This window comes from Euleptes europaea, chromosome 8 (genome assembly GCF_029931775.1).
Source record: "Euleptes europaea isolate rEulEur1 chromosome 8, rEulEur1.hap1, whole genome shotgun sequence".
NCBI classification, from domain to species: Eukaryota; Metazoa; Chordata; class Lepidosauria; order Squamata; family Sphaerodactylidae; genus Euleptes; species Euleptes europaea.
The window spans coordinates 22732381-22754299 of NC_079319.1; the positions used below are offsets into that span (position 1 = coordinate 22732381).

General features: G+C 40.3%; 1 protein-coding gene across 2 annotated transcripts in view; it reads right to left on the reverse strand.

Annotated features, from left to right (window-relative positions):
* ZFPM2 (zinc finger protein, FOG family member 2) overlaps positions 1-21919 on the reverse strand; it is a 378561-nt gene that overhangs the window by 314909 nt on the left and 41733 nt on the right. The window lies entirely within an intron of this gene.

The following is a 21919-nucleotide window of genomic DNA, read 5'->3' on the forward strand; positions in this document are numbered from 1 at the left end:
CCCAGCCAGCATCCCTAGGTGGCACTGCTGCAGCAGCACCAGGAGACCAGCATCCGGGCCTCCCAGCCGTTGGGGCCCCTCACGGCGGCGTAAGTAGCTCGGATGCCAGCGCACGGGGCCCCAACACCAGTGCAGCCCCTTCTTGGCCTCATTGCTCAAATACCCAAGTATTTGAGCAATGAAATGCTGAAACTGAGCAGGCACTGGAACAATAAATCTATACAGCAGTAAGCTGGTAGGGACTCATGAGGATTCATGGAGTGGGGATAAACAATTGGGAAAGCCCCTTCCCCATACAAATATTCCCCTCCAGGATACCATAAGTTCTTAGTTGTCTGAGTGGCCCATTTTCTCTGATGGAGGAGGCAACATCCCACTTGCTCCTACTTTTTGAACTGAATGTCACCTGCCGCCCACATTCAAAAGGAAATTATGAATGCACACTCCTAATCAAACTATGGGCAGGGAGGGCTATCTTCCTTTTTAATACTTCCTGTTCACTGAGTATGTAGAAACCTCAAATTGTCTACAGTTGGATTTCTTTTGCTGAATTTGTGATAAACACTCACTTAAATAACTAAAATTACTATGGAATGGGGAAGTTATACAGCTAGTGCCTCTTTGTTACCCATTATCAAAACCACCAGTATTCCTAATATACAACTCCAGAACAGTTCTGTCAAATTTCAAAGAGCTGGTTTTTTTTTCATGAGTTCATGTTCATTTACTGCCTGGTAACAAAATAATACTAGCATGAAATATATTTAGAATTCCAAGTTCTACAGGTTTATCCAAAAGCCTATCCAAGTCTTTTCATGCCTATTCGAAAGCAAGCTATACCCACCTAACTCATCGGTCCTACAAATATAATGAAGTGAAAGCTTTATCCATAAATATTCTGGAATGATTACTGAAAGCTGTTCCTGTAAACGAAGGAACTAGTTGGGTGGGGCGGGGCTCAAACTGTGGTTTTGGAATTTTGAACTAAATCAGGACCTTTGAAGTGTGGGAGTGGCTCAAAATGGGCTTGTTTTGCCCCCTACCTATATGTGCACTCACTATTGCTCCCTTCCCTTTTCTCTGAGCTATACAGACAAAGCAAATCACACAAACCTCTTGGTTTCCCAGTACATATAAAAGTTATATTTATACTATACTGTAGACTATTACATGTGCGGTAGCATTATGTCTTTAAAAAAAGCGTACATACCTTAGTTAAAAATACTGTATTGCTAAAAATGTGACACAGAGACATAAAGTGAGCACATGCTGGAGGAAAAATGGCGCCAATGGACTTGCTCAATGCAGGGTTGCCACAAACCTTTAATTTGTAGGAAATGTATTATCTGCAAGCGCAGTAAAGCGAAGCACAACAAAGCGAGTTATGCCTGTACTGACCTTCGCCTAGTGACAGCAGTGAAGGCGCATGGCAGGGTCTTGTAGCAGTTTTTAGAGCTTAACGGTGATGCCACTGGAGGGCCAACAACAGGCGTTTTGATGAGGAGACCCCCATTGTGTGCCCAATTAACATACTTTGGGAGCCCAAGGGAATCTAAATGTCGGAAAGAGATATTTCTTGCTGAGTTATTTTGAAATTAAATTATTTTCTTGAGCCCATTCTGAATTGGATCCAGACGAAACCTTTACAGGTTGGTTTACAGTGTTTTAACAAGAAATAGGAGAGCTATTTTGGGTACTTCACATTCAATGAACTCAGTGTAATTAGGCTTAACAGCAAGGCAAAACTATTTTTCTGCAGCCAAAGAAAATGGGAGCTATTTAAAATGAGCAAGTTCTTCCTGCAGCCACTCACTTTTAACATGAGTTGCATCAGGGGATCTGTAGGAAGGAAACATTTTTATTAATTTTCCCCTTATCTGAGAGAAGAATGTTGATTTTTTTTTCCATTTAGGTTCCTTGCCTGCAGGTAGCAGACCAGAGAATCATATAGTAGGAAATTTTTTCCTTTTGATTAATTTCATTCCATGTGTTATGTTATTTTTATATATAATTGATTTCAGGTTTTGCTCGTAGCTGTACATCTTTTTTATATCTCTACCCACTGCCTTCCTTCAATCAAGAAAGTTGAAGGAAATTACCTGAATTTTGTTAAGTTTATTAAAAAGAGCTCTGTGAATATTTAAATTGAGGTTTGAAATGCTAATACAAGAAAGATATTAGAGAATTTTAATGGTGGGTTCAATTTGACCCACAGACTATTGAAGAAAGGGTCAAATTTTATTCAAATTATTTCTTTACAGTAAAAAAAAAAATGAACCTTTGATTTTATGAAAGTGGATTAACATTCATCCTTGCTCAATCTTTTGGCACTTTGGTGCATTACAGAATTAACTGGGCTTGTGTATAAACTTCTCAAAAGCCTTTCAGTGTTTAAGTAGTTTAGAACTTAACTTTCAATACTTGTATCTCTTGAATAATATCAAGGGGTCTTGATAAAACTTCCTTTCATTACCTTTTTTCCCCTAACCGCTTAGACCAAGTTCTTACAGCAGTTTATAGCAGTTAAAAAAGAAGTATAGTTCTGAAATGTGGGTATAACGTTGCATGATCCACTGGGATCCTTATCCCTAATTCCACTGATGGCATCTAATCATTTCCATATTAGTGTTCAAGAACAGCCTTTGCAGATCAAATATGTTCAGAGAAAGCATTACTTTCTCGAGAAGTGTATTTGACCAAAGAGGACATGGGTACAGAGGAAAAAGAAAGGCAGGTTATATCTGGAGAGAGGGTGGGGAAGCTGGCAACCAGTAAATGGGAAGAGATAAGAAAAGAAGAGCACACAGAGGAGTTAGGGCTATTGAGAGCCATCATGGGATCCTAGACCAAAAATTATTTCACACCCTCCCAGGCAAGATCCATGCCAAGTGTCACATGGAAACAAATCATATGGTTTCTCCAGGTCTACAGGCTCTGAAAGCCCCCAGAATATTGTTCACCTAGTGCTCCCCTCTGACAAACAGGCAAAGGTCCTGTCCCTAGTGTTAGTCACCCTGTATTCTTGTTTGGTGTATGTGCAGAGTAAGTAATAGCCACTGAGGGCCTATGGATGGCAGAAGGGGCCAGATGGGAGGGGAGAGTGAAAGATAAAAATCTGTTATACTGTCAAATCTTGTCAGATAGGGCTTGTGTCTCCAGAGTGTTAGGTTGGAGAGATACTGTCTCAGAGACTGGTTTGAGAGTAAGGTGAAAACAGTGAATGTTTTCAGATAGAGCTTGAGCCTTCAGAAGAGTAGGTGGGAAGAACTCCTTTCTCAGGACACCAGCGTGGTGTAGTGGTTAAGAGCGGTGGTTTGGAGCGGTGGAGTCTGATCTGGAGAACCGGGTTTCATTCCCCACTCCTCCACATGAGCAGTGGACGCTAATCTGGTGAACTGGATTTGTTTCCCCACTCCTACTACACACAAAGCCAGCTGGGTGACCTTGGGCAAGTTACAGTTCTATTAAGAGCTCTCTCAGCCTCACCTACCTCACAGGGTGTCTGTTGTGGGGAGGGGAAGGAAAGGTGATTATAAGCCGGTTTGTGTCTCCCTTAAGTTGTAGAGAACGTTGGCATATAAAAACCAACTCTTCTTCTTGTATGTCTCAGATAATCTCACTGAACACTTAAAAAAGGAGACTGTGCTGTCTCATAGCCTGGTTTTCAGGGATAGCAGGCTAAGTTATTGGAATTTCTAGAAGGAACTCACACATATTGTGAGGTTCCTAAGGTTGGGGAAAGGTCAAACATTCACTAAAGCTTGGCTGACAGCTATTCTCTGCACTCCTACCTTGTTAACTGTAATGTTTTAACTTTGTGAACTGAGCAAATGCTATGTTATATTTATATAGTTCCAAGTCTTTTTTTTGGAACAAGCTTATTACATCCAAGTTAATAAGAGTTACTATTTTTTCCTGCTTATCTCAAGCCTCATCTGGAATTACTGCTTTCAGAAGCCAGTCAGGGCCTATTTGGCAGGTGGAGGTTGGGGTAGAGACCATACTGGTCAAACTACACACATACTACATCAATTTTAAATGTCATTAAAAACCCCAACATTCAAGAATACCCCAACAGCGCTACCAATATGGGGTTATTTTGCCATATCTATCTGGGGCAGAGTAGAGAATTGAGAGGGGGGGTATACAAGGAATGGAATGCAATTTTTAGCATTACATTTGTATATTGAAGGAAATGTGAGGTCCAAGATGCAGAGCAAGATACAGAAAGGGTGGAGGGAAGGTAACAGACAAAAGAAGTGGCAAGAACAAGCTGGGAAGTGAAAAATGTTGGGGAGGGAAAGCATTAACTGCAAAACAGAGAAGTTAGAGCAGGTCTTAGAAAAAATAATAGTGAGAGTGTTCATGTGAGTAAACCAGTAGACTTAGAATTAAGTCCCAATTTATTCAGTAGGCTTACTCCAAGGGAAGTGTGCCTCAGACTAGCCTCCCGAATCAGTCCAGTAAGTATCTCAGCTAGGATTAATGAAATGATGGGAAATTTCCATCCTTTACCACCTTTCCACCAACTTGATTGTTAGAGGGTAGTTCAAACTCAAATGGTAAATTAACCAATATTAAGGAATCTTTGATTACATACCCACTTCTATAATTCCTTTCATGACAGGCATTTACAGAACTAAGTTCTGGAAAAGTCGGAAGTGGCTATGGTTTCCACTCTGAAGAGACATTGAGTCAGGGGAAAATATGGAGCAATCCATTTGTCAGCCACAGATCTTTTAATTAAATTATATAAACAACAAGCAAGGGACACAGAGGGACCAGCGGGAGGGGGGATCTCATTTTCTCCTCCCCCACTATTTTATCTTTCCCTTCCCTGAAAGCCCCTATAGCTTTTCTCCGTTTCATCCTTCCTTCTCTCCTTCCCACCCACCAGTCAAACTACCTTTATCTGCCCATCTATCTTCAGCTTTCCATCCCTCCCTTCCCCCAGCAGCTCCTCCATGGGAAAACTCTGCACAGTACCAGTGGCCAGACTGGACCAGGTCCAACTGTGCAGTGCTGGCTACCAGGACATGCTGTGTGGTGCAGCACTGGCCGCCAAACCATGCCCAGCTGCATGGTGCCAGCCACCAGCCCGAGCCCAATTGCAGAGGGCTGGCTGCCAAACTGGACCCAGTTGCACAGTGGAGAATCCTCAAGGATTTGCAGGGGGTAGTTCACTGTACCCTGTATCTCCCTCACAGCATTATTTCTTCTTTTCCTCCTCCTGGCAGTCCTTGCATCCTCACCTTTCCCTGCTTCCATTTCTCCTTCTCACTTACCAACCAACCTACTTTTCACTTCCTCACCCATATTTATTAGTTATTTACTTCATTTATACCCTGCCTTTCTCCACCATGTAGACCCAAAGCTGCTTATATTGTTCTCCTCCCCTCTATTTTATCCTCACAACAACCTTGTAGGGTAAATTAGACTGAGAGTGTGTGACTGAAAAATAGGGCTACATCATAACAGACTCATCCAGAAAATCCATTGTGTTTCTACTCATGTAATACAGGTTGAGTATCCTGTATCCGGAAATCCAATAACCAAAGTATTCCAAATACCGAAAGTGTTTGCAGACTGTTTTTGCAGGCGCAGGAAAAGCCCTAGACGACCTGCCACCCAGCCGGGACACATCCCAAGACCCTAGTGACGTGATAAGACCGGTGGAGGGGGCCCAAAGCCCGGGCAGGGCACAGGCCATGGGACTACCTGCAGCCGCAGAACAACCCCCATCACCAGGGCCAGCCGACAAGAAGGTGCCTGATACACCCCCCCAACCCCTGGACCTGGCGCGGCGCAGCCTCCCAAACCTACCAGCATCTGCGACAAGATGAGAGTGAAGGAGAGGGCAACAGAGGGAAGGAGGAAATGCCTCCCACCCTCCCCTGTCTGCAGCATATCTGACACCCCCACCCCAGGAAGCCAGGGCCAGTAGCAGGAAGCTCAGAAGAGGATGTAGAGAACGATGAGTCAGGACACAGGCAGGTTCTCTGCCTCCCGGCTCAACAGCACTTCGCTCTCTGCCTCAACTTTTACCTAGAAGCAACGCCCCCCCCATTCAAGCACCCTTCCAGCTCTCCCGCCATTAAGTATTTATTTTTTGAAAAAATCCAAAATCTGGAACACTTCTGGTGCCAAGCATTTCAGATAAGAGATACTCAATCTGTACTATGTTCTGCATTGTTTGACATGTCATACCTATGTTTTGTTCAGACAATAACACCATTTCAAATATCTGCAATGAAGTCCTATTCGATTTCTTGTTAAATGTATCATCCTGCTAACTGCATTGACTTACGCTGTGTAATCTGCCTTGAGTCTCAGTGAGAAAGATGGACTACGTACAACGTAAGTAAATAACTTAAATAAATATCTAACCACTTCCAGACCAGCTAAGAAATGAAGCCTTGAACACATATATTTTGCCAATAGGTAATAATGCGGGGAAATCAGAACCCCTTAATTTTTAAGAGGTTTACAGTGCAGTCCTACACAGTATTACACAGTGCTACCCCCTTCTACATCAGTTGACTTCAATTGATTTAGAAGCAGATAGGTAACCCTACTGAGTTGCCATAAGTCGGCTGCAACTTGACGGTACTTTACACATACACGCATCTCAGCTTAGGATAGTATTGTTAGGGTGGGCAAACTGCAAAGTTTAGAAAGCTGTTTATCTTCCAAGCATTAAAAAAAAAACACTTTACATTGGAGGAAGGTGATCAGGGCCTGCAAAAACAAATATCACATAATTTAGAATTTTCCAAAGATTTGAGAATGCTGTGTTTTAATATAATTAAACCAAAATCACAAGATTGCAGCAAGATTTTTAATTTTCAGTAATTGGTAGAATTTTCCCACAGAAAACTGTAACATGTAAAATCTCCCTCTCTCTCTCTCACACACACACACAAAACAAGTGAAACACAATTACAAATAATAATAATGGTAGGAAAAACTCAAATGTTTCCAATTATAAGATAAGGATGCTCTTAGCTGCGTTTCTCCCACAGAATGAGAGTCACAGAAAAGATGAAATTACATCTTTATTGGACCTATTAGTTCTTTAAATGCACTCCTCAAACTCAGCTGCAAGGTTTTGTTTACAAGGCACTGCACAGCAACTTCAGGTCTGCTATACAGAGACCACTACAGCTGTTTACCTGGGCAGGGATCCCTGAGCATTCTATAAATACACTTTTCCTCATCATACATTTATACTGAATCCTGAACTCCACACACACCTATGATCATTAACCTAGAGTTAATGATCATGCTATTGTTTACATGATAATTTATCCTGAGATGAAAGATTCAGATAACAAAAGGTCCAATTAACCTAGGGCTTCAGTTTGCATTACCCACTGTGATTAACCCCTTGAAGGCATAAACAAATCACAGACCAAAGTAAGACAGTTTTTTTGTGTGTGTTTATTAATCAAGGCATGTATATACAGGCCTTAGAAATGAAGTAAATAACACATCTTTTGTTTATGAAGTAAACTTCATGGAACAATCTGACTGCATTTATTTACAAATTAGACAACATAACTCTAGTTATTTTCTTTCACCCTACTGAGGTTCAGAGGAGAAAATCAGATGTTAAAAATCAAACACAGACAAAGGAAGTGCGGGGGTTTCTTTGTATCCTTGAAAATTTATCCACTCTCTAATTCTTTTTTCCTCCAGAGTCAGCTAAGAAACTGAGTAGATGACCGTGGCCTCTTTTGTCTCAATTTAACCTACTCACAGGCTTGTTGTGAGGATTCAGAAATGGAAGGGTGAACACTATGCCATCATGAGCTTCTTGTAGAAAGGACACGGTAAAATATGATAAGTTTCTCTGAAGATAGTCCAAACAGATGTTTACTGACCAGCCACTAGGTGGGATCCTACCTCACACACAGGATTCCACACCAGCCTGCCCTTTCCCAAGAGTCAGACTAAACGGTATTGGGTCTGCTCATTACCAGAGACAGGCCTTACAATCGGATAGTCTATTATCTCCCAGAGGTCAAGCTAAACCACTCTGCAACACTACCAGGCAGAGCTTCCCTTCACTCTGTCTGCTCTTTTGCTGAGCCACACCAGAGCTGTCACTGCCCTCTCCCTGAGGCAACCTCCTCTGCCCTCTCCCTGAGGCAGGACCTGAACTGACTCCTGCTGTGAGTGACTGGCTAGGAGATCTGCACACTTCTCTCCAACTAAAGCTTGTTGGTCCCTGAAGGTTGTGGAGGCTGGAGGCTGAAAGGTGGTTTTGGTTCACAGTCAAAAATATTTCTGCATGATCTAGGTATGCGTTCTCCCACATACAATGCAGGATTACTTTTGTCCCCCTCCTTCTCCCATCTACGTGGCTTATAAATCTGCATACAAAATATCAACTTTACTAACATGGGGAGTTATAAATAGAATGTTACCACATGATACAGTAGGATGTAGCTTATCCTATAAGCGCTAGTGCTCTTACCATTGCAAACATAGTATCATACCTGTATTGTTTACTTTGTTCAATGTCAAATACATATGTTTAAATCAGTTTACTGAGAATTATTCTTCAATCGTTAATCTACTGGGCATCATGAAATTGTTTCTAAAAGCTCAGTTCATTTCCCCCCAATTTCGTTTTGTACCATATAAAATAACTTCCCTATCCTCCTTGTTTACACTCCTCATATATTTACAGACAACTTATTGTACTCCTTTTAATAGCTAATTTATCAAATTACACAGTTCAGTGAATGTCTAATCTGTCTTCAGTAGTCAATTCCAGAAGCTTTTCAATCATTCTGTTGTTCTACTCTAAACTTTTTTTCAGTTATTTGATGGTGTAAAAATAAACAGAAGTCTTGTAGCACCATAACTGTGTGTGCGTGTTAAGTGCCGTCAAGTTGCTTCTGACTCATGGTGACCCTATGAATCAATGTCCTCCAAAACATCCTATCTTTGACAGCCTTGCTCAGGTCTTGCAAATTGTGGGCCGTGGCTTCCTTTATAGAGTCAATCCATCTCTTGTTAGGTCTTCCTCTTTTCCTTCTGCCTTCAACTTTTCCTAGCATGATTTTCTTATCCAGTGACTCTTGACTTCTCTTAATGTGACCAAAGTACGATAGCCTCAGTTTAGTCATTTTAACTTCTAGAGTCAGTTCAGGCTTCATTTGATCTATAGCCCACTGATTTGTTTTGTTTTGTTTGTTTGTTTGTTTTTGGCAGTCCACCGTATCCGTAACACTCTCCTCCAACACCACATTTCAAAGGAATCAACTTTCTTCCTATCACCATAACAACTAGCAACATTTTATTCCAGGATAAACTTTCATGGGCTTCTTCATGAGTGAATCCTCCCTATCAATCATTTGATGTAGGGAGATATTAAAAATAAACGAACTGCAAAGTTAAGGGGCCATAAAATGCAGCAAAAGCATGGTGAAATGTAATTATGTAAAACTGAAATCCAGTCTAGAAAAATCCAGCCATCTTTTCCACACAATCTCACCCAATTCCCTTCCATTCTACAGCCCCCGGTCCATATAGCTTTTGTCCATGGAGGTCCCATGATCTCCAGTACAGCCTTTCTGGTGGTCAAAGGAGACCCCCTTCCTCCCTTTTAAATCAGCAGTAGCTAGTAATTGGTGGAAATCATAGGTTTTACTAAGATAGTTAATACCTGTAACAGGTAAGAAGTCTAATGGCTTCCCTCAAGCCACCTGGAAGATAGTGTGATACTTCTTAATAAATTCCAGTTCAGCAGTTTCACACTGGAATCTGCCTTTGAAGTACTTCTGTTGGACAATCCTAACTTCAGGACAGAAACAGTCTCTAAGTAAATTAAAATGTTCCCCCACTGGTAGGTGAATATTGTGATTTTTAATGTGAGATTTGTGTCCATTTATTCTTTTACTAACATACTAACCTGTTTGTTCTATGTAAAGAGCAGAAGGGCATTGTTTCCACATCAGGGAATATATTATATTGAAGTATAAATACACAGAGGAGGCCAAAATGGTGTAGCTAACGTTATTAGGTCCTGTAATAGTATAGTCGGAGTGTACATTGGGTTGCTGCAGGTTCTGGTCCCTGGGTAGATGGCCCGTTACTGTTGGTAAAAACATATTCTTACCAACAACATAAAACAGACATTTGCCCTTTTGTGTGTTCTGCATTTCATGGACCCTTTCTCCCTGCTGTTTCTTTGTTTTCATAGCCCTGCATAAAATGACTGTATTATGAAGATTCACTCAATGTGTTTGAAGAAGAAGGTGCTGGTTCATGAAAGCTTATGCTGAAACAAAATCTCGTTAAGTCTTTAAAATGCCACAAGACTCCTGTTTATAAAACAGGCTAACGTGTTTAGCCCTTTAGAATGGGCATTGATGTGACATTCATTCTATTCTGTTTTAAATGTATTCTTGCTAATAGGAAAATGAATGGAAAGAGAATGCTGCTTTTCTTCCACTCTAACATAGAAGCTAAAAAAACCAACCATCATTAAAAGGATGGCAAATTACAACCCAAGGCGGCACTATACTAAAATACTGCTGCTACTGCAGCTCTGCGCATATGAATGGACAACGTACAGCAGTTGTTTGGGTGGGTTGCACCCCAAAGTTAGATTCTTTTCTGAATTAACATAGAGCTCCCTCACCTAGAAAAGCATTTCCATTCATTTCAATACAAGAAGATAGTCTTGGTGTACATTCCATTGCCTATGCAGTTTTACTTTCTCTACCAAATTTCATAAGAGTAACCTGTGCAAAAGCTTGCATGTGTACTTTCGTATATAAGAAGTTTTGGATTGGGGCATGCTATTTCACCACCAACCGTCTGGAGAATAAAAATAGGACCACAAAATTGCGCAACTGGAAAAGAGGATGTATGAAGGACCATGAAGCAGTTCAGTTAGCAAATAACCCAGACTTTACATGCTGTGGATATGTAAAAAATCCAACATCAAAAAAGAGAACTATTAATACACTGACATTTTTTAAGACTGCTCTTAATAGGATAGAATAGAGTTAAAATTAAAGTGTAAAATATTATAATAATATATTATGATAGTAATAATAATGGTCAGCCATTGATAGTAATACGGAGGGAAACATAAAAAATAGCTTGCAGCCCTGCTTGTCACAGGCAATATAACATCATTGTACTATACAGTAATAGAAATTCTTTTGAAAATAATTAGATTTCCAAGATGGACATTTTTATAGAAGTGACATTGCTATTAAAAAATGAGTGTAAAACTCTACAGACCGCGATATTATAAAATGTCACCATGCATTATAATAATATTTTGGTACCACTGCAAAGATTGTACATTGGAAATAGGAGGATATGGGATGGAGGAAGGAGAAAACTACCAGAAGGATGCGAAGGTACAAAAGCAGGACCCCAGAAATACTCATAAGCTCCGAAAATTCACGTTTATCTATATATCTAATAGCACCTCCCACCTGCGGATACCTAAACCTGCGAATTGGGACCACACTGACAGAAAATTACAGAAAATCCTGAAAAATTAAACACATACAGTGGGGGTTTAAATTTCCCCCGATTTAAAAAAAAAAAAAGCATTGTCTGAGCATGCACAGATAACGCACATACCAGTTGAAATGGCAGCAACCACCACCACAGGAATCCACTCCGGGCCCAGTCACCATGGCAGAGGATGCTGGGAGCCACTCTGGGCCAGGCTGCCGTGGTGATGGATGCTGGGAGCAGTTGTGTGCCTGGCTGTAGAATCAGCAGACACTGGGAGAGGCTTGAGCCTCCGCCTTGGTGGTGGCAGACACCAGGAGAGGTTCTGGGCCTGGCCATGACAGAGAACTCTGGGAGCTGTCCCAGAGGACACTGGGAGCTATTTTGGGCTCAGAGCAGCTCCCAGGTACCATCACTGTCATTGCTGGCCTTAAAATGGGTGGTGGGGCCTGGAACTGTGAGGGGGGAGAGATGGGACCCGACCCACGTGTCCCATGGGCCTACCACTTGTATTCTAATATTTTCCTTAACAAATCTTTGATATTTTCCCTTACTCCTTTATCATTCATGGCACATTAGTAATTAAATGTAAGTTTACTATTTTCTCTTACATAATGTATGAATCCTTTGTTGAAGTAAAATGAACATCAATATTTACAGATTGTTATCATTATAAATGGCACACGAAATTCTGATTATGTCACTAGCTTAATACTTAATTACAGAATTATTATTTAGGACAAGGGTGTTGGAATACTTCCTTTAAAGTACCTATGTGAGTGTTTGCTTGATGTCCCAGCAAAAGAAACACTCGAAACAGGATTTATTCTCATCATCAATATCCAGACTTTGGTGGAAAAAATTGTAAAAGGCTATTCTATTGCCAGAGTTTATCCTCAGATGTCCTTCCAGTTTCTGCTGGCAAGCAATGTGGAATTTTAGGGTGCCGCTCAAGATAGGTTTGACTTCCCCAAGAATGGTACAGTGGATAAATGAACAAAAAAAAGATGTGTGTATTTTGCCTCTTTTGAGCCAAAAGGTTCTCAATGTTTGGATCAGGTAACATAAGCACAAACCATCTGCCCACCTTTTTCTTACTACTAAGAGGGCTCTGGCTCCTGCATATGCATAAATTTGCAATAACACACGTACAATTTAGGAGCTCATTCATTCATCCTAGGGTTTTCTCACCACACGACAGGGTATAAATATCAACTGGAAAGGTCCTAAAATACCTTCAAATAATGCAGATTATACACAATATGTAGGCAACTAATAACCAGTCATCTCTGTTTGCACCTTATGAACAGCAGTGACCAAAAAGGTAGTAAAATTGATAAAAGAAATAAAAAGAGCCTTCTTATTCTAAACAGCAATCAAGGGAAGGGTCTTCCCATACCCCTCATCATGACAGCCATGAAACAACAGTGGAGGCAGGAGGTGGCTGAAGTCAGCACTTTGCAGGTGTACAGCTGCTGACTGGCTAGGAAAATACTGTTTAGGCATGAGAGAGATTAGGTTCATGACTACAAGGAATGATAAGGGACTTTGAAGAGAGTTGCTGAAATTTACAAAGGAGGAGAAAGAAAACTAGGATCCTGTTTGGAGGATTACACAGAGTGTGGAAGGCATTTGTTTTAATGCTAGCCAGAAAGAAGAAAACATTTTCAGAAAAGTTTGTGAATGTCCATCCAATCCTTTTGAAATGCATTACAAAAGGGGAGTTGGTGCAAATACTGGTGTAAAAAAGCATGTGGCGCTTACACTGAAAAATATATCTCTCAAACTCCATAAAGGCAATATGTAAATATTGTATTGAATGGTGAAGGTGTATGCCAAAAATAAAACAGAAGTAGAAATGGAGTTTCCAATTTCCTTCCTTCCTCAACAGACAGCTAAGGAGAAGGTCATACTCATCAGCCTCCAACTGAAGAGGGATTTATCTCAAGAAAGCTTATGTTCAATATATCTGTTAGCCTTTAAGTTAAGGTTGCCAGGTCCCCACTGGCCACTGGAGGGGATGAGGGGGCAGGGGTGCCAGATCCAGGTTGGGAAACTCCTGGGGACATGCAGGTGGAGCCTGGGGAGAGCAGGGACCTCAGTGGGGTACAATGCCATAGAATCCACCTTCCAAAGCACCCATTTTCTCCAGGGGAACTGATTTCTGTAGTTTGAACTTGAGCTCTAAATCTAGGGGATCCCCTGGTCCCACCTGAAGGCTGGCATCCCTACTTTAAGTGCAACAGGACTAGTTTTTATTTTTTGTCTTCCACAAGACAAAACAGTCAGTTACCTATAATAATCCTACAAATAGTAAACAAAACTATGCACAAACAAAGCAGGGCCAAAAAAAGAACTAGCTATTACTAAAATCGTCAATATAATTCTCAATGTGGCCAATTAGGATACTTAAAAGCAGAAACTGAAGCCAGGAACCAAATCTCAAAAGCTTTTACTCAGAAATCTTGTAGGTCTTTAAGATGCTACTGGGCTTGAATCTAGCTGTCCTGCTGAACCAAGATGGATACCCTCTGAAACTACATCACACTGTTGTTGTGAAGAAAAAAATGAAAAAGAATGGCGTAAGTTGCTTTGATTCCCCATTGTGGAGAAAGGTGGGGAATCAATGTATTCAATAAATAATAAATATAAATAATAAATATAAAAATGGAGAGCAGATAAAATGTAGGTTGGTGGGTGGGTGGGAAAGAGAGGAGGAAGCAGGGAAGGTGAGGATATTAGAGTCGTTAGGAGGAGGGAAAGAGGAAATAATGTGGGGAGGGAAATACAGGGTAAAGTGACATGCCCCACAAGTCCTTGCAGGTTTCCCACCACACATTTGGGCCCAGCCTGGCAGCAAACACCATGCAATTTGGCCAGACTTTTCCCAGGGACAGGCTGCCAGGGTAGGGAAGCAGGGACAACTGAATACAGGGAAGGCAGATAGAGGTAGGTTGGCTGGTGGGTGGGAAGGAGAGAAGGAGACAGTAAACAGGGAAAGGCTATGGGGGCTTTCAAGGAAGGGAAAATGGAAATAGTGAGGCAGAGGAAAACAAGATACCCCCCACAAGCCCTTTTGGATCTCACGTTTGTAACATATAGTATAAACAGTTCTTACTTTTTACAAATCTTGTATTTTCGTCTTCCTAATCACAGTATTCATTTCAGTTTGCTTTTGTTGTTATTATTTATTTTGCACAGCCTATAGGCAGATACACAAAAAACTCAGACCCAGAAATCAGAAAGAGAACTGGAATAATAAACAGCAAACAAATTTCATGCCATTTAATACTGCAGCTAAAAGTACAAATTAACTTTAAATTAAAGGCACACTGGTGTGCAGAAGAGCACTGTTTTATGATTTGTGTAGATATTACAAGATAAAATCTAGTTCTTAATAAAATGGTACCTCACACTAAACTTTCCAGACAAAACAAGTCCAAGCACTGTACAACATTTGATAGCTCCAGTTGAATGGTGAGAAGAACAAGCTGCTTAACTGTTCAAGGGTCATCTTTTCTGTCTTTGTGCTCAAGCAATAATGTGCCATAGCTGTCCTTTTGGAGAAGATCCCAACCAATCAAGATATTTCAACCACCAAAATAGAGGCATTCTTCCAAGAAGACCACCAGCTACCACATCTGTCATCTGATCAGTACTTTTCCATCACGGTTCAGAAACCAACATCTATTTCTAATATTTTTGTCTTTACTTTGAAGGCCAACTCCAAATCATACAAATGAAATAAACAGATCTGAAATCCTGCCAACATGTTTTTGTCAACTGTTTTCATTATACAGGAATGAACAGTCATACCACAAATATTAAAAAGGAAATGAACCAACCCACTGTGTAGAAAAATGAAAAAAAGCAACTGCATTCATTCAGTCATATGCAGTGAAGCTGTCCTGGGTGCGTCTCAAACCCAGCCGCCATGCCACATCATGCCCCAGGCTCGCCCACTTATGAGACAGGAGGAGAATCCAGGAAGGTTGGGAGTCATTCCGAGGGACCTGCCAAAAAAACAGGAAGAGCCCGCTGCCCCTTGACAACTCCCAAGCCGGTAATCTTCCCTGAAGAGGGAGGGAGCCATCGGGAACACTGCAAGGGACAGACATGGCAGCTCGCATCCCCAACTGAAGGGTGGGGGCCTTGGGAGTAGCAGGCCAGACATGGGAGGTGACCGCACCCCTCCCCTCGACGCCCAAGAATGTTCCCAGTGATGGCAGGCTGGCGGAGGCAAAGAAAGGGAATCAGGAGGCGACGCAGAGGAGACAGGAGGGGAAAGAGAGAGAGAAACGGAAGAGTTCTGAGGAAGGCAGGGCAACCCTAGGGAGGAACAGGTGGAAAGGAACCTGGCTGACTGGAGAGTGGGGCAGGCCAGAGGGGGCTGGAGCTAACCCCTTTAAATGTGGCTTTGCCCCGACAGCCGAGGAGGAAGAAAGCTGACCAGCCGGGGGGAAAGGAGTCTGTTTTGTGAGGCTACCTGAACTCTTTCTGAGGACTTGGGAGCAGCAGTGGTGGGGCCTTCGCCACACCAGAGGGCAGACGGACTAGGAGAGGGCAGGAAACACCTCACAGAAAGATGCATACTGGATGGGGGACACACTTCTGGGTAGCAGGGTGTGTGTGAACAAGATCTTGGGGCACGCATGGACTGTAAGCTAAATATGAGTAGTCAGTGATGCAGCAGCAAAAAAAGGCTAATGGGGTCCTGGGGTTTATTAACAGAGGCATAACATCCAAATTGCAAGATCTCAAAGTCCTGTTGTAAACCACATTGGTCAGGCAGCACATGGAGTACTGTGTGCAGTTCTGGAGGCCTCACTTCTAAAAGGATGTGGACAGAACAGAGCAGGTGCAGAAAAGAGTGATGAGGATGATCAGGGGCCTGGAGACCAAGCCCTATGAGGAAAGGCTGAAAGGAATGTTCAGTCTTGAAAAGTGGACGTTGGGGGGCGGGACATGATAGCTCTCTTTAAGTATTTGAACAGCTGACACGTAGAGAAGGGCAGGGAGCTGTTTCTGTTGGATGGAACTTGCAATAATGGGTATAAATTATGGGCAGAAACATACCAGATGGTTATGTTTTAACCGCTCCTCAAGTAAAGAAGTAAACAATCTTCTCTTTGCTGATAGGAATTGCAAATGTAGCTATCCATGAGCCGTGGGCTGAGTACCACTGTTTCAGGCCATCAAGGGGACTGAACAACTGAACTTCTCAAGGGTGGAAATATCAAAACTCAAAAAGTCTCCATTAACAATCTACTGAAGCAGGGCCTCACTCAACATGCAGTAAAATACTTATTAGACAAGATGGCCCTTAAGGTATCAGGGCCTGGTTCAGGGCTTTAAAGGTCAAAAACAGCAGTCTGAATTGCACCCAGAAACAAAAAGCTATCTAATGCAGATGGTTTATGGTCAGAATTTTATGATCCCAGAGGTGATTCCTAGACAACCAACAATGTTCCTTTAAAAAAAAAACAGATTTAAAAGGAAATCTGAACATAATACAAAGATAATAAAAGCCCAAACTTTTAATCTTAAAGCATGATAATCTATGAAAGAATTACAAGACTCTTTCCTAGATTAAAGATAAAGTAATATAGAAAATACTGAACTTCTAACATTAAAAATAATAAATGCTATAAGAATCTCCTACTCAGTATAAAGACCAGCAAGTTATTGCAGATGTTTCCAGAGTTGCCAGCATGAAGCATAATTGTATCTCATTTTTAACTTTGTCTATTATTTTGGAGCAAATGGAACACATACCAATTTTTCTTCAAGAACTCCAACTATAGCAAGTCTTTGTATAGGACCACAATGAGTAAATCAGTTCTTCTGGAATTATTTCTCATTATAGATATGCCAGTAAGCCAGGTCACAAGCTGGTTTGTAAACTGATAATTCACATGGCACTCCGTTAGCAAGTTTCTTTTCAGGGAGAAGGAAGAAGAATTATGTAATGTCTCATAACTGATAAATCATTACAGAAAGCTAGTTAGCAACAAGAACACAACTGTGCCAGTATGATGACCAACCCCTGTAACATTTTTTTTTTGCTGTCAAGTCGCAGCTGACTCATGGTGATCCAGTAGGGTTTTCAAGGCAAGAGATGTTCAGAGGTGGATTGCCATTGCCTGCCTCTGCGTAACGACCCTGGCATTTCCTTGGTGGTCTCCCTGCCAAATACTAACCAAGGCCAATCAGGCTAGCCTGGGCTATCCAGATCACAGTCCCTTTAACATACACGCTGTATAATGAAAAGCAGAACCTAAGAACAGTATAAGTTGGTGGTGTTGCAACTGGAGGTGTTCTATTTAAATCAACGTTCAATAGTGCAAGCGTAACTTTCTAGCGAGCTTCATGCCTGCTGGGCTCATGAAACACTTTAACATTGGGAAAGGAAGGGGGAAATCATACATGTGGTTGCCAGATAACCATGAAAGTATGTTTTATTACATGCAGATTATCAGGGGACACTTGTGTCAGGTCCCCTGTGAGCACTTGAACCAATTCCTTCTGATACTAGCTGTTAGCATTCCTCAGGCTAGATTCTAGCAGTAGGCTAGCAGTAGCAAGCCATCAAAACATTAATTTTTCAGTGGCACATATTAGAGAAAACAAGTCTAATTTATTCCTAGAAATTCAGATCTAGACTCCTTGACCTTATACCCTGCAAAATCACCAAATGCATAAAGAGATTTGGATACTTCAACTGGAGAGAATGGATTAATTGAAGTGATTATCATAATCAGCAAATAATGCACTTTTAAATCTACATTTTTAAAACTTTAATCTCCTGGATTCCTTTACTATTAACAGTTGGAATCGAAAGGGCTCCACAAGAGGTAGATCTTTGGAGGATTTTTACTTCAGACCACCCAAATACACAGGTGCACATACCATACAGCCCACTTGGATTGCTGAGAGTAGCCTGTAATACAGTGTAAGAAGTTATAGTTTGAAAAGGAGCATGGAAAAATCCAAGTACAAACACCCTTAAAATTCTTTTAGTTTGGCCATCTATTTTATGTTATGGTAAAACAATGTTCACTGAAAGCAGTCTCATTAAATATTACTGAATGCTGCCAAACAAGTTACAATCATTGTAGCACAGATGAGTAGTTAGAAACCGGATCCAGGTAAGATACCAATTTCATATTAAGTCATTTAGATAAAGGCCTTTCTGTATCATTATAACATTATACTGTACTACTGTTGTGAACTATTCATAATAAATGCAGAACATTCTACATATATTTTGATTTAGCTTTCTTTTACAAATCCTGCTTCCTAATTAATTAAATATTTAATTAAATATTTTCTCTAATATCAATTTCAATACTTTATTACCAACATTAATGAGTGATAAACTGATCAATATTAGACATCTTTTAAAAGTTCTCTCATTGATCAGCAATTCCAGCCAGGTACATTTCATCATATATGGCTTGAGTTCTTTGATATAAAATCTGTGCAAAATGTACTGAGGGGCTGTTTTTTGGTTCAGAATTCTTCAGCCACAGAATTCTAGCCACAGCGATTTACCAATTTTACATCATTAATTCAATTTTAGAAACCCCACAGAGTAAGAAATTCTCACCTCTTTCAAAGACTAGAGATTTTTTGAAAGTCTTCCATTATTTTCTCATGTAAGTCTGCACATTTACTGTCAACTTTCTTCCACTGGAGGAATAGTTTATCATCTGATTTGAAATAAGCCTGAAAATCTGCCTGGTCTGTTTATAGATTATAAAATATATTCCTTTGAATATTGACTGTGCTTCCTTTTACCATTATTTTTCTTCTTACCCATCTAGAATTGTCCTTTGTTTCAGAGCATAGGTTTATTTTATTTAAAAGTTATCTGGGTCATGTCTTCTACCATGTTCAAACATGGCAATAAATTAAGGGAATCCTGGACTTCTACCACATGTATCTGTATCATGCACACACTAAATATATTTTCTGCATGCAGATATTACATTTGCACACTTTTTAGTTATGTATGAATATTAAAATATATAATATATTAAAATGTAATATATTAAAAAGACATGTAAATATGAAAATATATTATGTTAAAATAGCATTTACCTAATCTCCTAATTATGTATTTTATATTTTATTTATTAAAGATATTTCATGTTTTCATGTTTCTCTCAGTCTGAAATACACGGGTTTTTAGAAATAAGAAGTGTGCCATGGTAATCAAAATAAGAACAGCTGTCATATGTTAGAATATTTCTATGGGCGAAATATACACATTTCTGTATTCTTCTTCCTTCTGTCCCAATACCATAATCAAGGAAAATGTACATGCAGTATGTTTTATTATTACCCATGATGTGTACCCTTCTCACTGAGCTTAGTTTCACTTGTATGCAACTTCCTTTTTGGCTACATTAACTGTAAATCATTCAGAAAAGTATCAAAGCTTTTACTTTTACAAATAGGGTTGTCACCCCCTCTCCACGGGTGGGAGGTTTTTGGGGAGGAGCCTGAGGAAGGCGGGGTTTGGGGAGGGGAGGGACTTCAATGCCATAGAGTCCAATTGCCAAAGTGGTCATTTTCTCCAGGGGAACTGATCTCTATCAGCTGGAGATCAGGTGTAATAGCAGGAGATCTCCAGCTACTAACTGGAGGTTGGCAACCCTATTTGTGTGTGTGTGTAAAGTGCCGTCAAGTCACAGCCGACTTATGGCGACCCATTTTGGGGTTTTCATGGCAAGAGACTAACAGAGGTGGTTTGCCAGTGCCTTCCTCTGCACAGCAACCCTGGACTTCCTTGGTGGTCTCCCCTCCAAATACTAACCAGGGCTGACCCTGCTTAGCTTCTGAGATCTGATGAGATCAGGATAGCCTGGGCCATCCAGGTCAGGGCAGCAACCCTAGTCAAAAGTGCAAAAATACAAATTGAGAATGCTATGGACCATACTAGGAATTTTAGGAACATCTGCAGGATTTTGATCACTGTTGCTTTAGTTACTAAAAACTACATTAAATTTGGTAATATTTACAGTTCTCTTTTACAACACTTTCAACTATATTTACATTAAAAAAACAATAATCATACCTAAATCTTGCTAACAACCATAAAACACTGATATTCTTAATAGCATTTTGACCTAGTTGCACAGTTTGTGCTCTATGTATCCATGTAGTGCACTTCAAATGAAGCATACATTTTACCAAAAAGATTTTACCAGAAAGATGGAATTCTTGGCTCAGTTCAGGCAGCAATATCACAAATTATCCACAGTGAGCACAGATCACTAACCTGACCCTTTCTTCAAATTTTTATTTGAACTGAAGTAATTGATCCTGACAGAACAAAGAAGGAAGTCTCACAACCATTAAAAAACCCAGTTTGCTTCCAACAATGGATATGAATCTCACTTTTAACAGCTATATAACCTTTCAGTACTGCCATCTGACTTTCATGACAATATGAAATGTAAAAAATTAATATTACTTAGTGGAACAAATGGATTTAGAATGTTAGATAATCAGGGACACATAATAAAACAAGACGTTCCATCAAAAGTACGTATTTCCTAAACACTTTTCTTCCCAGATTTTGTAAATAGAATATAGATCTTTGAAGTGCCACCTGTAGGAATTACAATTTAAACAGACATCAATATTTTAAACTGCAGATTTAAGTACTATGACTTGATATATTTGTATTTACAACAAGCTATAGGAATTTAGGTTATAAGGCATCTAAAAAATACCTTTATGATTCAAAAAATTCTGAAAACTTATGGAAGCCTCTTTAAAAAAGACAAATAGGATTAAAATCACCACTCTTAACCACTACACCACACTGGCTATATACTTATACCCATCTATAATGAAGCTGTCTGTGTCCTTGCCTGCTCCTCCAACAATATTGACTTGAGTGCTCTATTCAAAATAAACCGGAGCAGCAGTTCCTAAATCATGCTCCACGGAGCACTTGGTGCTCCGCAAAACATCTCCTAATGCTTCATGAAGAGACTGGAAAAAAAAAATACTACTGTCGTTCGGTTTAGTATATAAGTGCTAGGTGAAAATTACTGCTCTGTGACAAATTTCTCTCTTGAAAAATGCTCCATGACTCAAAAAGTTTGGGAACTGCTGAACTGGAGAATAGTGTATAATGTCTTTGGATCTATTTCTTTGGATCTAAAGAATGTTGGATCCGTTTCTCAACAATGACTAAACAAAATGAAACCTAAGTATTTTACACTGAAAGTAGCCCCTTCCTGTGCTTTTTCCAGAAAGTACTCCATTAAGAAATCTTTGAGGCATGAAAGCTAAACCTATGTACTGCTTTTTTTTTCTTTTTTCTTTTTTAAGATTTTATTTATATAATTGAAGGGGTACAGGAACAAAAAAAGGGGGGATAAGTATTATAAGTATAAAAACAATACAAAAA